Source organism: Dermochelys coriacea, chromosome 7 (assembly GCF_009764565.3).
Source record: "Dermochelys coriacea isolate rDerCor1 chromosome 7, rDerCor1.pri.v4, whole genome shotgun sequence".
NCBI lineage: Eukaryota > Metazoa > Chordata > Testudines > Dermochelyidae > Dermochelys > Dermochelys coriacea.
This window is the reverse complement of record NC_050074.1, coordinates 5,575,118-5,591,059: the sequence shown is the minus strand read 5'-3', so window position 1 is coordinate 5,591,059 and position 15,942 is coordinate 5,575,118. Positions and strand designations below refer to the sequence as shown.

Sequence of the window (15,942 nt, the reverse complement as noted above, 5' to 3'; positions counted from 1 at the left end):
ATTAGGAATTTACTTACTTTGTTTTATGTATTTACGAGAACGATATTTAATTTGATACAACTCAAGTGCCTGTACAATACTTCAATGGTGAACTGAAATATTTTTTTAAAGTATTGCCAAACTTATAGCAGCATACTTGCCAAATAAGTATGATCAGTGAATATTTCACCAGGTTTTTTAAAAATTGTTTCCTGAACTGTGGAATCATGATTGTTGATGCCCCACTAATAGTACATTCCAGCGAGTACAGAGCTATCATCATCTGAACCTGCTGTGGAGAAGGGACTCTACCTATGGACAAATGGTCAGCTCTGTTCAATATCACATGGTATAAAACTTTGTGTGATTCAATACCAAATATATAACCTCAGATAAATGTGTACAAACTGAAGCAAAGCTGACCTACTTGCTCAGTGATTCAAGACAATCTTCCAGATACACTGCTGATCAGTTGTGGTATAACACCAATTTACAGCATCCTACAGCATCTTCACCTAAAGGAAACTGACAATTGTCGTGCTGCAACTTCAAAGATTTAAAGGGAGAAATTTAGCTTTTGCCCTTTCATCTGTTGCTTATTATGTCAGCTCCTCTCCATCCAAATTTCAGCACCACTTCCATACACTTTACAATAGCAAGGTTTTTAGCACTTTGAAATCTCTCTCTCCTAAACATTATACATTAAATGTTCTTAAATTAATGGAACCAGCTTAAGCAGAGAGACGCCACAGATGGGAGTGGGAATGTCTCAGGAACCACCACCACTGGGATATATGTTTTTACATAACACATTATTCAAAAAGGAAAAAAATCTTTGATTATACTGTGATGTAGAAGGAAAGTCTGAAAAGGTTTGATTTTTTAAATTTTTTTCCCTGTTTTTAATTAGAAATCTCAGGCTTTTGACTACCCTGTTTTTGGTGGAGGACTCTATAGATGATTAGAGAACTAGTACAATTATGACAGGATTAAATATTGAAATCTGGTACACTGAGGGGGAATTTATTCAGACTGCATAAAGCTTTGGTTTTATTGGATATGATTAACAACTAAGAAACTCTTGACAAGCATTTGGGCGAACATCTTTCTTCCCTTGTCTAATGTTCCCTGCATCTCCACTTGAGGGCTGAGTAAACTTCCCCTCCAGTTCTCTAGTCCTCCCATAAAAACAAGGAAGACAAAAACATATTTTAAAATTTAGAAACAAGAAAAAAAAAAAGACTTAAAATACACATTCCACCTTTACACATCGTTAAGCAGAAACGAGGTACTTTCGTCCCCTTTTATACATCAACTTTAAGAATGGGATAGGAAACAAAATACCATACAGTTATAGAAATGTAGGGTATGACCTCAAATTGAACACAGCATTCAAATGTAGACATTTTACATCTAAAAGGACACATCAGGAATAGAAATGAACAACAAAAATTATGAGACAGAGAAAGGCTTCTATATGCAGATTAAAGTGGATTAGGAACACCTAGTCCCTGATCCTGAGATGCGAGTCATTCAAGTGGAGTCCTACAGAGCTCCCTAGATTTCACTAGGTCTCTGTCTGAGTGCCAGTTTCCTGAACACATCACATTGCAGGATTAGGGCCTCAATTTTTAAGGAAGTTCAAGAAGTGGTATTATATGGGCATATAAAGATCATGAATCACATTGCAAAGGACAACAAGATGCTCTGACTGACTGTGTCCAATATAACATGGAAACAAACGTATTTCTGAAGTATGAACTTGTGGAACTTACTGCCACACATTATTATTGAAAACAATGTATGCTCTGTTCTACGCTAGACAAAAGATAACTACAGCAAGTCATTGCTTGAATTACACAACTTAAATTTACAAACAACCTCTACAGAATGCTTTGCCTGGCATAGCTATTGTGTGTGCATGCATTTTGGCATCGGTTACAGCATCTAGGTTGAGGTCCTTAGCTCAAATCTGCCTGAAGACAAATGCAATCTATAATGGTTTCTCTCCAATGCTGGCAAGAAGTAAAAATCACCGCAGTTGAACTTGTTCAGCCAGTCTTCTGAATTCTGTCCCACAATGCAATGTTTCATATTTGGAAATTACTCAAACTTTTGTTTCCATCAACAGTGCTGAGCATTTTAAGTTAGATTCTTTAAGAGTCCCAGAAAACATGGCTTATGACCATAGCAATAATGTGGACATTGCAAAATGCTTCTGTCAAAAGCAGTGTTGCTGTACAGCCACACTACACTATTGCAAGGAAAAGATGATACAATCATTTCCTGCAGTCCATATCCCTTCAACACTATTCTTAGGAGAGCAGGAACTGTTGTAGTTTAGATTCAAAAATATCTCTAAATGATCAATAAAACCCATAATTGTGTGTCTCACTATCAAGTCTCCATATTTTAATCTAAGGATATTCAAGTAGCTTGAAAATGATGTTGTTCTATTACCCAGTGGATATGTATGTCTCTGCGTCACAAAAATCATCTGTGGCACCTTTATTGACAGTGTCAGCAGTAAAGCAAGGAATTAAATTATTACGGAGACAACTATCCCCTTTCTACTCCAGAGGTGATCTGCAGATCATAGGTGAGGTACATTGGCAGAGCAGTGCGGAGAAGTCTGAACTCTCTCTGTGCTGTTCCTGTTCTATGGATAAATAGAGAACTTTTCAAGATCACTAAAATCAGATCATAAAAAGCAACTGCAGATATTCTTCTGTTATATAAAAATAAATAAAGGAGCACCGATATTCACACTTCATGACAAAAGCTGATTACCGCATGGAGTCAGAAGAAATTTTGCCCACAATATTCCACAACAGGCCATGTGCTTTTGGAGTTCCTTCTCTTCCTCTGAAAGTTCTAGCATAGGCCCCATTTGAGTCACCATGACAAATCAGACAGCTGACTGACCTAGTCAGCTACTGTATTTTAAAGAAAAGGAGTACTTGTGGCACCTTAGAGACTAACAAATTTATTAGAGCATAAGCTTTCGTGAGCTACAGCTCTTTGTTAGTCTCTAAGGTGCCACAAGTACTCCTTTTCTTTTTGCGAATACAGACTAACACGGCTGCTACTCTGAAACCTGTATTTTAAAGAAATTTCTTCCATTTAAATCCATTTCTGTAGAATAAACAAATATATATTCTGAGGGCCCTTTATCCGGCCTACATACTAAAGCAATATTTACTCAGATTAAAATTATATTTATCAGATATATTTTAGACAATATCATAATTAGAAATAAATGGATCACTCCAATAATTTAGCTACAAATAAAACAAAATGTTTAGGGCCGAACTCTGCAATCAGATGGATTAACATGGACTGCATTGACTTCCAAGTGAGATAAACAGACAGATATATAGATAGATAGATGTATATACACACTGAATGTTGCCTATATTTTTTTCCTCAAAATACTGAACACAGTAAACAGTAGACGTCACTTAATAGGAATGATTTATAAATGGTTGCTTTGGTTGAATGTGTCTTGCTTAAACAAAACAGAACAAGCATTAGGGAAATGGTTTTATGAAATTCTTCCTGAAACTACCTTCGTGAAATAAAATCATTCTGACTGGAAATTCATTTAAGCCTCTCCTCCTAAATATTTCCATATAGTACCAGTGAGAAGAGGCTGCCTTCAGTCTACCTTAATGAAGGAGTGCATTTGAGGTTAAATATTTCACTCTGAAGAACAGATCCTCTATTTCAAAAAAAAAACAAAAAACAGTTAAAAAGAAACTTACTGAAAGCAAAAATTATTTATATGTATTCTGTTAATACATTTTATTACTTGTGTTCTGATAGCACCTAGAGGCCCTAACAAGGTCATGGTCACATTGAAGCATACTACTTGCATGGAGGTCAGTTTAACTCTTTTAGTGCATTTCAGAATAGCTCAATTGTAGAAGGAGAGAGACAATTTTAAGACTTTCTGGTAAAAGTGAAATAAAATTCATTAATTTGAGAGCTGCTTTCCAGAATTGTTTTACTTTATGTATGTCCATATTAATCTAATATGCATTGAAACTGGATGGCTGTGATATTTTCTGCCATATTGAAATATCCTGTTAAAAACGTAGCCATTTGTCCTCCTTTGCAGAGCCCCTGAATTAGGGAACCATGGCTATTCCTAACTCAAATGGATCTGTTTTAAAGGGGAACAACAACATTTGGGTCTAGTTTTATAGTTCAACTACTTCAACAACAACAAAAAGTCACCCATCTTTTCACTGGTAGGTTCATTTACAACAATACCTGCTATGAAAGATGAACATAAATGGTATCCTGGCTTTTCCCTAATAAAGAGAATAACTCAGAGAGCAGACCCAAAGTGTTAGTCTCTTCAACTCGGAAAGTAACTATGAATTGCCTTGAGCAATTTCAATTAAACAATGCTTCAATCTCACTAAGTTGCCTTTTGATACATACTTATAATTGTTGAAAATTAACAAAAAACACACCAATATTGAGCAGATATAAAACTTTGATATAAATTAATTCTAATATTTCCTCTACTTTTTCTGATCCATTTATAAATTACTACCAACCAAGACTACCACTGCTTGTTAGCCACTGAAATGTAGTAACTTCCCATTTGTACTCTTTCTATTCACCGATGATGTTGCTATCTTTAAAGATCAAGGAAAGCTAGCTATACAATATAAAGTTACATCTGCCTCAAAATTGACACTCCTTGAAAAGCGTTACAGCAGGGCTCAGTGAATTTTCAGATTCATAACCAGACCACTTGTTGCAAAGTCCTTCCCTTGCCACAGAACTATGTTGCAGAATTTAAAACTTTAAATTAAAAAAAAAAAAAAAAAAAAAAAAAAAAAATATCTAGCCTCATAGTTCTGAAAATAACCTTATATGAATACAAACTGATTCAGGTTCTGTTTCTGTACATGTAACAATTGCTCTGAGGTGTCAACAGAACGACATATTTCAGTGCGCTGGTTGCTGTGAAACCTAGAGATGAAATATAAGTATCATCACAGTTAATATCATTGTTCACTGCTCATCATTTGATCACAAACTTCTAGCTAATGGGTTTGACCCACAAACTCAAACCACCTATCACATCTACCCAGGGGCTTGATCATGCATGCTCGCTGAAGTCAATGGCAAAACTCCTGAGGATGTTCATGGTGCAGGACCAGTCCTCAAAACCCCATATATCCCTTACTCAATTGCCAGACCTCCAGCTTCCCCACTGACAACTTCTCCTATGTAATTTACGAATTATCAATACAAAAATCTGTGGCAAAATGAAAACGGAGTCTGAACAACAGCAAATAAATTGCATTTGACATAAAAAAAACCAAACATGTCTACAGTATTGACTGAATTACTCATTTTTCATGTTTGACTCATTAAACTTCCATTTTTTATTTTAACAGAATAGAATGGCATAGTATTTTTGATCTGCCATTCCAGAGTGCCACAGAAGTTAATCCAACAAACGCTCCCGGCACCTACCATTCAAAATTGTTCAAACATTGAGTTTTTAAGACGTCACAATACTTAGCATAGACTCTACAAAAACAAAACCTGCACAAGTATTATTAAAGCTATTAAAAAATGACATTTCTTAATATAAATGTAGCTGGTGAAAGGTACCAGATACACAAAAATGAAGTTCTTTCTATTCCCAGAAAAGGCATACCCAACAGGTCATCAGTCCAAGTCTTCCTACACAATGCTCTGCTTCAACTCTGTTTTGGTAGGGTTATCATCAAGGGCTGAGAGGACAGTTTGTTATCTATGGTGTCGGCTGAAGCTATCCTCAAGAATACAAATTCGTAACAAAAGTATTTTTATAATGTGGGTCTTTCCCATTAGGAAACATATTAAGACTTACAGCTCATTTCACACACAGCAAACAGAATTCGAATTAGATATTTCTGATTTGTAACTCGGAGATAGTTATCCACAATTTTCATTGCCCATCCATTATGCCATACGGTCCTGTTGTACAATACAGCTGCAACCATTAAATACTTTTTTGGGGGGGAGTGGGAGAGGGAAACAGGTGGGGGGGCACATGATTCATATAATTCAGCTGCCAGGATAACTTTAGATTTAAAAGCCTTCCAGCAGAGGGAAATATTTTGACAGCAATAAAATTCCCCGGCCCTTGTACATTCATTTCTGCTGTTCTACACTAGAGAGTGAATTCACTTTACCAGGTTTTAGCATATGTTGGAGAAATCTTGCAACATATAAATATTAATTTGCTGCATCCATTCCTTGTGCTGTCCCCTACCCCACTGCAAAAGCACTGAGAAACAGCAAAGAGGGCTTCAAACATACTGGCACCTTCCACAGTAGCTATAGCTTGTCTTCCATTCAAAAAGGAAGAAAAGTATGATTTTTAGCATCTTGCAAATAAAGAGAACATTTGGACAATTGGAATAAAAGGCAGTGATGACGAGTCAAATATTTCTATGCTTTGGGGATGATAAAACTTTCCCCATATGCTTGTAGTCATTATAGATTTTAGGTTCTAAACTACAATTCTCCGGACTCCTTCACACACACTTTCACTGATACACTGTGCTGCCCTCAATCCTCTGACTCTTTGCCTAAAACCCACCAATCCCATCTTCATTATTTGTTCCTTATCCCAAGTGTATCTTTGTTCCTATTAACTTATGACAAACACACCAAAATGAGAGATTGTATACTGAGCTGTTACACTTTGGTTTAGGTGCTGTACCAAGAACCATACATTTGAGCATTTCAGGTGCTGGGTTGTGTTCTGAGTTTGGCTGCATAGTAACTTGTAAGTGATAGAAGTCAGATCTGGCCCGAGCCTGCACTTTGGCCATTACCGCCACAGGCATGTGTGTACAGAGGAGGGAAATAGAAATCACTATGTGCATCTTCTTTCCTAGGTGCATTACAATGAAAGAAATAGTTTTCAAAATCATTTTTGAAGATGGCAATTTTAGGATTACTTTTGATTGAGATGACATTTTTTCTGCATTGTTTACATGTTTGATGATGATATAAATTGTTGCAGGAACATTATATTTCAATACCGTATTTTATGAGCTATTCTCCTTTGCCTGAGCTTTTATTGTTGTTTAAGAATACAGCGGAAGCCACTGAAAAGGCAACATTTGCCAAGCATTATTGGTTATTCTAAGTATAGGGAAAATCTGTGCTAATTTCCAATACCACCTTGTGAGAACTGCTAGCTAATGGTGACTTTTTGATGATCACATATGTATGAAAGAGAATTTAAGCACTTATCGCTCTTGCTCCTTATAGGGTTTGAGGTACTCAGTGTCCTCGATTCCCACAGAGGCACTAGATATCTTGCAAGATCAGGCTGATATTATTATAGGATCCCCAAAACATGCTGAGTTTTGTCCAAACAGAAAGGAAGACACAGTCCTCGCTTACAATCTAACTTGACATTCTCTTTGTAGCCCCACAATCATCTCCTCTGCAATAATTGTGACGTCGTAATCAAATACTGGGTTTCAAATAAGAAAAATAGGGATGGAGAGAATGAAAGTGAACACTATAGGTAACCTTATAAGTAATATCTCTGAACACAAGATTTTTCTAACTGTTTAACAGAAACACTTATGATTTTTAAAGCATCATAACTCACGTTTACAGTCCACCTGTAACTTTTATTATATCCAAAAGACTCACAGGCCCTTGAAACACTTTGTAGGATGTCTGAATCTTAATATTCCGTTAACATAAAATGAGATATGCAGAGGAAATTTTCCTGATAAAAATATTAAATGCGACTTGCAACGGCTGTTTTTAAGACCGTTGTGCCTTTTTGCTCAGGTAGTTTATTTCAACGTAATAAAAATATACAAAAATTATTTGCAAACAAGGGCCTATCTGGCACCTTTGGCATGGTTTAACAAAACAAAAATAATCTCAACCCAGCAGCTCCACCAAAAGCCCTCTATAGCATTTGAAACCAACTTATCTCAACACTCAACTAAATAAAACTTAACTTTTTGCTTGGGCTTCCTAATCAACACCATATCATCCGGTTTTTCCTCCAACTTGCTAATATTGCCCCAGTCTCGTCTGGACTGAGCTTCAGAGTCTGGACTACAGGTATGTTTACACTGCAATTAAAAACCTGAAGCTGGCCTGTGCCAGCTGACTTGGGCTCAGGGGACTTGGGCGGCTGCGGGAGTCTAACTGCAGTGTACACATACACCGATTGGATCAGGTGACATAAAAGTGTCCTAAGCACACTGAAAGCACTGCAACTTTAATTCACCCTCCTAGTAGCCCCATATGTACAGAAATTCTTATTGAACTTCACATGACAGCACCTTTAGGGAAATGCAACTGCCTCAACCACCTTCTAGGAATGTTCTTCAAAGCACAGATAGTGCCACCCAAGGCAGCACCATCCACTTGCACTGAAGTATACAGGTGATTCAGCAACACCTGATGGGGAACAGTACTGCAAGCTGCTGATAGATCTATCATCAGAAAGGACACCCATCTCATCTCCACGTCTGTACCCTGATTGACAAGGAGATCTGAAGCATCTAGGTATTCTAGAGTTGTTTTGCCACAACCTTCTCTATATTATTAAACAGAAACACAAGATTCAATACTGGACAACAGTTAGCCATATTGTGAGTGTTGACTTCTTGAGTAAATGTGACATCATAACTTCTTCATGGGCTTGTCTTCACTAGAAAATTAGATAGTATTAGAATAACCTTGAGGAATCATGTTAACTATCATGGTGTTAAACATGACTTTGAAGCGTATACAGATAGCAACAAGTTGTGTTTAACATCTTGTCAGCTGGCAATGATTAAACCTATAGCACCAGTGGAGTTTAATCACAGCCAGTTGACAAGATATTAAACAAAACTTGTCCTTGTCTACGCTAATTGCAAAGTCATATGAGTGGATATGATTCCTCAGGACTGTGTTTTAATTTTCTAGTGAAGGCAAGGTCTAAATAAAAATGGCAACCAGTTCTTCCCAAGGGAGGAGTTAATCTCCACTCATAAGGACTTAGTACTTTTCCACTGGTATTACCAGACTGGAAGAACATAGATTCAGTGGACAAGTTGTGACATGAAGTATTCCCAGCACTATGTCAGTGAGCATTACTGGCCTAAACTCAATCCAATAAGACCTAACATTTGTCCCCCTCAGATCTGACTCTACAGCCACCAAGCAGACAGCTGAATCTACTCAATTTTGTCCACAAAGTAATCAGAAATTTCTTCATGATAGTAGGGACTCTAATCAGCCACTGAGTTCAATCATAGACCCATAGAATATTAGGGTTGGAAGGGACCTCAGGAGGTCATCTAGTCCAACCCCTTGTTCAAAGCAGGACCAATCCCCAACTAAATTGGCCATTATCTTTGAAAACTCATGGCGATCGGGGGAGATCCCGGATGATTAGAAAAAGGCTAATGTAGTGCCCACCTTTAAAAAAGGGAAGGAGGAGGATCCGGGGAACTACAGGCCACTCAGCCTCATCTCAGTCCCTGGAAAAATCATGGAACAGGTCCTCAAGGAATCAATTCTAAAGCACTTAGGAGAGGAAAGTGATCAGGAACACTCAGCATGGATTCACCAAGGGCAAGTCATGCCTGACTAATCTAATTGCCTTCTATGACGAGATAACTGGCTCTCTGGATGAGGGGAAAGCAGTGGAAGTGTTGTTGCATGACTTTAGCAAGGCTTTTGACACGGTCTCCCACAGTATTCTTGCCAGCAAGTTAAAGAAGTATGGGCTGCATGAATGGACTATAAGGTGGACAGAAAACTGGCTAGATCGTCGGGCTCAACGATAAGTGATCAGTGGCTCCATGTCTAGTTGGCAGCCGGCATCAAGCAGAGTGCCCCAAGGGTTGGGTTTTGTTCAATATCTTCATTAATGGTCTGGAGAATAGTGTGGATTGCACCCTCAGCAAGTTTGCAGATGACACTAAACTGGGAGGAGAGGTAGGTACGCTGGAGGGTAGGGTTAGGATACAGAGGGACCTAGACAAATTAGAGGATTGGGCCAAAAGAAATCTGATGAAGTGCAACAAGGACAAGTGCAGAGTCCTGCACTTAGGATGGAAGAATCCCATGCACCGCTACAGACTAGGGACCGAATAGCTAGGCAGCAGTTCTGCAGAAAAGGACCTAGGGGTTACAGTGGACGAGAAGCTGGATAGGAGTCAACAGTGTGCCCTTCTTGCCAAGAACGCCAATGGCATTTTGGGACATATAAGTAGGGGCATTGCCAGCAGATCGAGGGACGTGATCGTTCCCCTCTATTCAACATTGGTGAGGCCTCATCTGGAGTACTGTATCCAGTTTTGGGCCCCACACTACAAGAAGGATGTGGAAAAATTGGAAAGAGTCCAGCGGAGGGCAACAAAAATGATTAGGGGACTGGAACACATGACTTACGAGGAGAGGCTGAGGGAACAGGGATTGTTTAGTCTGCAGAAGAGAAGAATGAGGGGGGATTTGATAGCTGCTTTCAACTACCTGAAAGGGGGTTCCGAAGAGGATGGATCTAGACTGTTCTCAGTGGTAGCAGATGACAGGACAAGGACTAATGGTCTCAAGTTGCAGTGGGGGAGGTTTAGTTTGGATATTAGGAAAAAAATTTTCTCTAGGAGGGTGGTGAAACACTGGGATGCATTACCTAGGGAGGTGGTAGAATCTCCTTCCTTAGAAGTTTTTAAGGTCAGGCTTGACAAAGCCCTGTCTGGAATGATTTAGTTGGGGATTGGTCCTGCTTTCAGCAGGGTGTTGTACAAGGTGACCTCCTGAGGTCCCTTCCAACCCTGATATTCTATGAAATCATCCCAGCCAGGGCTTTGTCAAACCTGACCTTAAATTTTTTTGCCCCAGATCCCTAAATGGCCACCTCAAGGATTGAACTCACAACCCTGGGTTTAGCAGGCCAATGCTCAAAACCACTGAGCTATCCCTCCCCCCAATCAGTTAGAAACAAATCCACTGGCAGACTCTGTGGATGCTATAATGGAGACAAAGAACCTCTTCTTCACCCATGGCATAAGAATTCAAAAATTCTTTCAGCCCAAGACTTCGACCACAAATGCTGTCTTCCCTTACACTTCTTTTGTTGCAGGTCATCTGTTAACCACTGTAAAAGGCACCTAGGGACCACCCTATCAACAGGATAGGGAGAGAAAGCCTAAAAGTTCTTTTTCCATGTATGTTTTTTCTCTTCAAAATATCAAGCGCGTCAAGCCTGGTCTTCTCTCTTTTTTTCTGGTGGACTTCTTGGGGATGGAGAGCCTCACATGTATAATGTGTGTGCGCATGCATTTATTGAAAGAACAGGGTGAAAGTATGGCACCTAACGTGTTCAGCAGACATCAAAGTTAAAGTAGACATTAAAATAGTTTGCTGGTGTCTGTTTTTTTGTTAAACTGTCTAACCAAAATGTCTTTTCTCTCGCAATTACTCTGCCTTCGATCTTGTGATGTCATAATTCCATTAGCTCTTTTGTCACCCAGAGCATTCCAGGGTAGGCAAGACATGAACATATGTAATAACTGAACAGAATTTTCTTCCCTAACCACTTTGGAAGGGTTTTATACATTGAGGAATGTTAGTGCACATGTAAGTACTAAATTGATGCCAATGGCAGATATCTTTAACAACTCCCCACCCACCATAGTGACCGTATTGGTAATTATTAAAATTAAATTAAAAACACTACAGTAACTAAAGTTCTGTCTAAAATGAAATCAGCAAAAAGATACTTGTAAGGGAAACTGATAGTGGTAAACTATTACATGTATGTTCTTTGCCATTGCTATTTTTGTCAAAAAAAAAATGTAAAATTTAAAAATGGCAGTGGATATGGAGGAGGTGGCCTGACTAACTTCCAGGCCTGTTACTGCTGCTGCTTAGAACTTTGCTGAACAGCAGCAGAGTGAAGTCAACCTAATTTTTGTCGGTTTCGCTGCTGCTTAAGGGGTTCTAAACAGCAACAGTTTGCACCTTGCTGCAGCTTGTCAAAATCAGGAGCAGCAGCACTAGAGCTGTCTGCAGACTTGGAAAGACAAAGCTATTTTGGTTTACATTTGATTCCATTTAGAAGATTCCCTTTACAACCATACAGGCTAGAAACTTAACATTTTTCTAAACAAGCGCTTTAGATTCTGCAGAAGTTGATGACATTCTCCTGGGAAAGCTTCTTGTTTGCCACAGGTGAGAAGATTTTCCAAGCCTTGTTTACTACAACTTTAATTTTCTTTTAGAATCATTGACGTCAAATGAAAAAGTAATGCATACTACAGACATGTTAGCTCCCTTCCCTCCTGTATGACAAATAAGAACCATACTATGTATTTGATGAATCAGATCCCCTGTAGAGACTTGCATGGATACCCAATTTATATTCACTTTATATCAGCGAAGCTGCAGGGCTCTAGCGACAATGAGCGAGACCAGCAGGGCCATGGTTATCGACCGGGCCAAGGACCACAGTGGCAAAAGCAGCAGCATGTCGGGCCCCTGCTCTGTTGTGGCTGTACCGCCCCCAGCCCTGCCCGCTGGGGCAGGCACCAGGCTCACTGACAGCTATCCCTGGTCACGCAAGTGCGTGCAAGCAGCTCGCATGCTCCCGGACAGGAGTCCCTTCCACACAGCGCCTGCCCCCTGGCACACTCAGCCTCTGTCCCTGGCAGCCGGGACTGGACGGGAAGTGGAAGGAGCGGGACTAGTTGCTTCTCACGCCGGCTGCTCCGGGTCGCTGCTCTGTGCAACATGGCGACTGCCCGAGAATGAGCCTGGCTGGGGAGGTGGTAGCGGGCTGCTCCCTGGCCAGGCCCGGCTACCGGAGATAGGGGCCAAATGAGCCGGAATCCCCTCTCTCCCCCGGCATGTTTCTGGCTCATTTGGCCACTGTCCTGGCAGCTGGGCCCAGGGCGGCCCAGCGACACCACCTCACCAGCTAGGCTCTCAAAAGCAACTGCTGCGCTGCACAGAATCAGTGAGCCAGAGTGGCCAGCTTCAGCTGTGTGAGAAACGCTTCTGTCCTGCTCCCCAGCCAGGCCCGGCTGCCAGGGAGAGCAGCCAAACATGCTTGGGGGGGGGGTAAGGGGGAGGCACATCAGAAAAAAAAGATAGACTCCCCCATTCGCAGGTAACTCTGGTGGGGCAGGGAGAGGTCGGAGGTCCTGTCCGGGGCACAGGGTTGGGGGGGGGGGTCCACTGGGCAGAGAAGATGCGTGGGGGCAGTCACATGTCCTTCCCTTTAGATTGTGCCCCCCTCCCAGTATGGGGAGGCATGAGTCATCTATGATAAGAAGGATGAATATGAATGTTACCTTACACTGAGGTTTCAAGTTCATATTGGGAAGGTAGATGAAAAGGATTAGGCTTTATGCACCATTGTTTCTGAAGGGTACCTAGTGAATACAATGCAATATGTTGTGGTTATGTCCCACGGCAAGAAGCTGGTTTGCAGGGGAATTGAGTCCCTGGTTGATTCATGGATAGTAGGTGATAAGATGTTGGGTGGATGAACTGGAGCAAAGTCTTTCATATAAACCATGTAGATAAAAATAACTATACTGAATTATTTCCAGCAAAATCTTACATGTAAAATATTGAATGTAGTGAAAAGATTTCAGTACACAGAATACTTTAAAATATAACTCTATGAGCTAAATGGTGTCTAGTCTTCACTCCCAGCAGACAGAGATCTGCCAATCCAAAAGTCTGTTTGAGATCTTGGGCTCACACTTCATATCAGTTGCTGTAGTCCATGCAGTGCTTCAAAGCTCAGCATGGAAGGATACAAATCTTAAAAAGCAACAATAGACTGGGTCCACTGAGATGCTATCTTTGGTAAATGTCCTTGAGGATCTGAGAACAAACGTTTGTATATAGTGTGTCAACTGAAGAGAAAGGAATGGCAGCATGGACTGAGAGAAAAGTAGATATCAACTGAGAGAAATGATGATCCAGTGGTTAGGGTGCTAACCTGGGACTTACAAGTCTCAAGTTCAATTCCCAGGTCTGTCACAAACTTCCTGTGTGACCTTGGACAAGTCACTTAGGCCCAGATCCTCAAAGGTACTTAGGGGATTAAGTGCCTAAATACCTTTGAGGATCTGTGCCTCAGGTAATAGCACTGTCTTACCTTCTAGGAGTGCTGTGAGAATAAATATTAGAAAGATTGTTAGCACTCAGATACTCTGGTAATGGATTGGGGGGGGGAGGCATAGAAATACAATAGATAAGACAGAATGCAGAGGTCCAATGTTTCCAGGAGCCCATCACATATAAAAAGTTTCCCTGTTCAAATTTTCTAGCATGCAAAGTTTTCCCTGGCCAAGAGGTTTAGTTATAAAATTTTCTATGTCTGCTTCGGATGATTAAATGGACATGCCAGCATTTGTTGTTCCCCACCAACTTTATAAATACTAAAGCATTAATAAAATTATTTTTTCTCTTTTTGTTTTATTCTGTAAAGAGCGGTTCCCTGCAAACGAGGTAACGTGTATTATAATCTCATCAAATAAAGGCTTAAAATCTGAATGAATTGCCAAGATAGAGGGCTAAAAATAAATAGACCTTTTAGAATCTTGACAGAACGTTGTTTTTTTGCTTTAATTCTAATAGTATGTTATGAATTTCCTTCAAATTCAGGCCCCAATCCTGCAAGTTGTTCATGAGTTTGAAGTCAATGGGCTCCATGCAGTCTCAGGGGGAAAGTTGCATGACTGAGTCTTTAGTGAAAGAAGAATCTCATTCATCCTGACTGTTAACCTTCAAAATACAGAAACCTTAGAGGTTTGCATTTTAATACTGAACGTAGGAAGAAAAAGGTTTGAAAATCAGCCTTAACTGATGGAGCCAGGGTTCCATTAGTTAAGGTTGCAAAGGTTTTGATGTTACCATAATATTTTGCACAACACTTAGTATAGCAGGCACAAATAATACTATTTAAGCACCTATGAAACTATCAGACCTGTGTTGAAGGAATGAACTTATAAAACATACATATACTGGGACAATGGCAGAAAGATCCCAGTGTTTTTGAGTCACACAATATGCACCCTGCTCCAACTCCTAGAAGGGCTGCTGCTTATTGATCTTGAACCAGTCTTTGGCAGCGAAATTCTCATAAAAATTTCCAGTTGTTGCTTATAGCAGGTCGACAACACCAGCCATAGCAAGGCTCCGAGCCCTACGGTAGTCTGGCTGTAAGCTACCACTGACATTTTCAACTGTCATATAAACTACTCAAAACAGGTCCAATTGAGTCAATGTTTAACACACCCATGGCTCATATATGCTACACTTCCCAATGACAGTAATACCAGTGAAGCTCAACCAATGTTAGCAACATTAGAAAATTCTGAGGCCATTTCCCTGGTGTAAACAGTGTCTTTGAATTGAGACAATAAGTCAAACATGAAAACCAGACTTATTACTGTTTTTTCATCTCTAGTTACAAAATTACTGACAATGTATATGCTTCACCAACTTTTGTCTACACCTGTAAACAGCATTTTTATTTGTCCACGTACAGACTGTTTATCCTTGCTTTACTGCTTGCTGTATGTATGCCACTCCCACTGTATTAACAGTGTCCTAAGGAATAAACATGAGGCACTGACTTGACTGGAAAAAAAGTAGATCAGTGCTCTAGTAATAAAATAGAACTGATCACCTCAATTTAAAAAAAAAAAAAATGGAAAACAAAAAACCAACAAACAGAGGACACTGTAGAATGGTCTATGGGTGCTGCTCCCAAAGATATCATGGCCCGTTAGAGACTATTTAGGGCCAAAGATCTTCATGCTAACCAACTAAAAACCTGGTCTGAATAATATAAGTCAACCAGATTTATTATGATGCCTTTGGTTAAAAGTCCATTTAAAAACTTAAGACCTCCACTAAGGATCCTTAGATACAAAACAATGGTCTTGAAGA

The 15,942-nt window shown here is 39.9% G+C and overlaps 1 protein-coding gene across 4 annotated transcripts in view; it reads right to left on the bottom strand.

Annotated features, from left to right (window-relative positions):
* Positions 1 to 15,942, bottom strand: part of ATXN7 (ataxin 7) — a 154,446-nt gene that overhangs the window by 69,718 nt on the left and 68,786 nt on the right. The gene's annotated exons all lie outside the window — the stretch shown is intronic.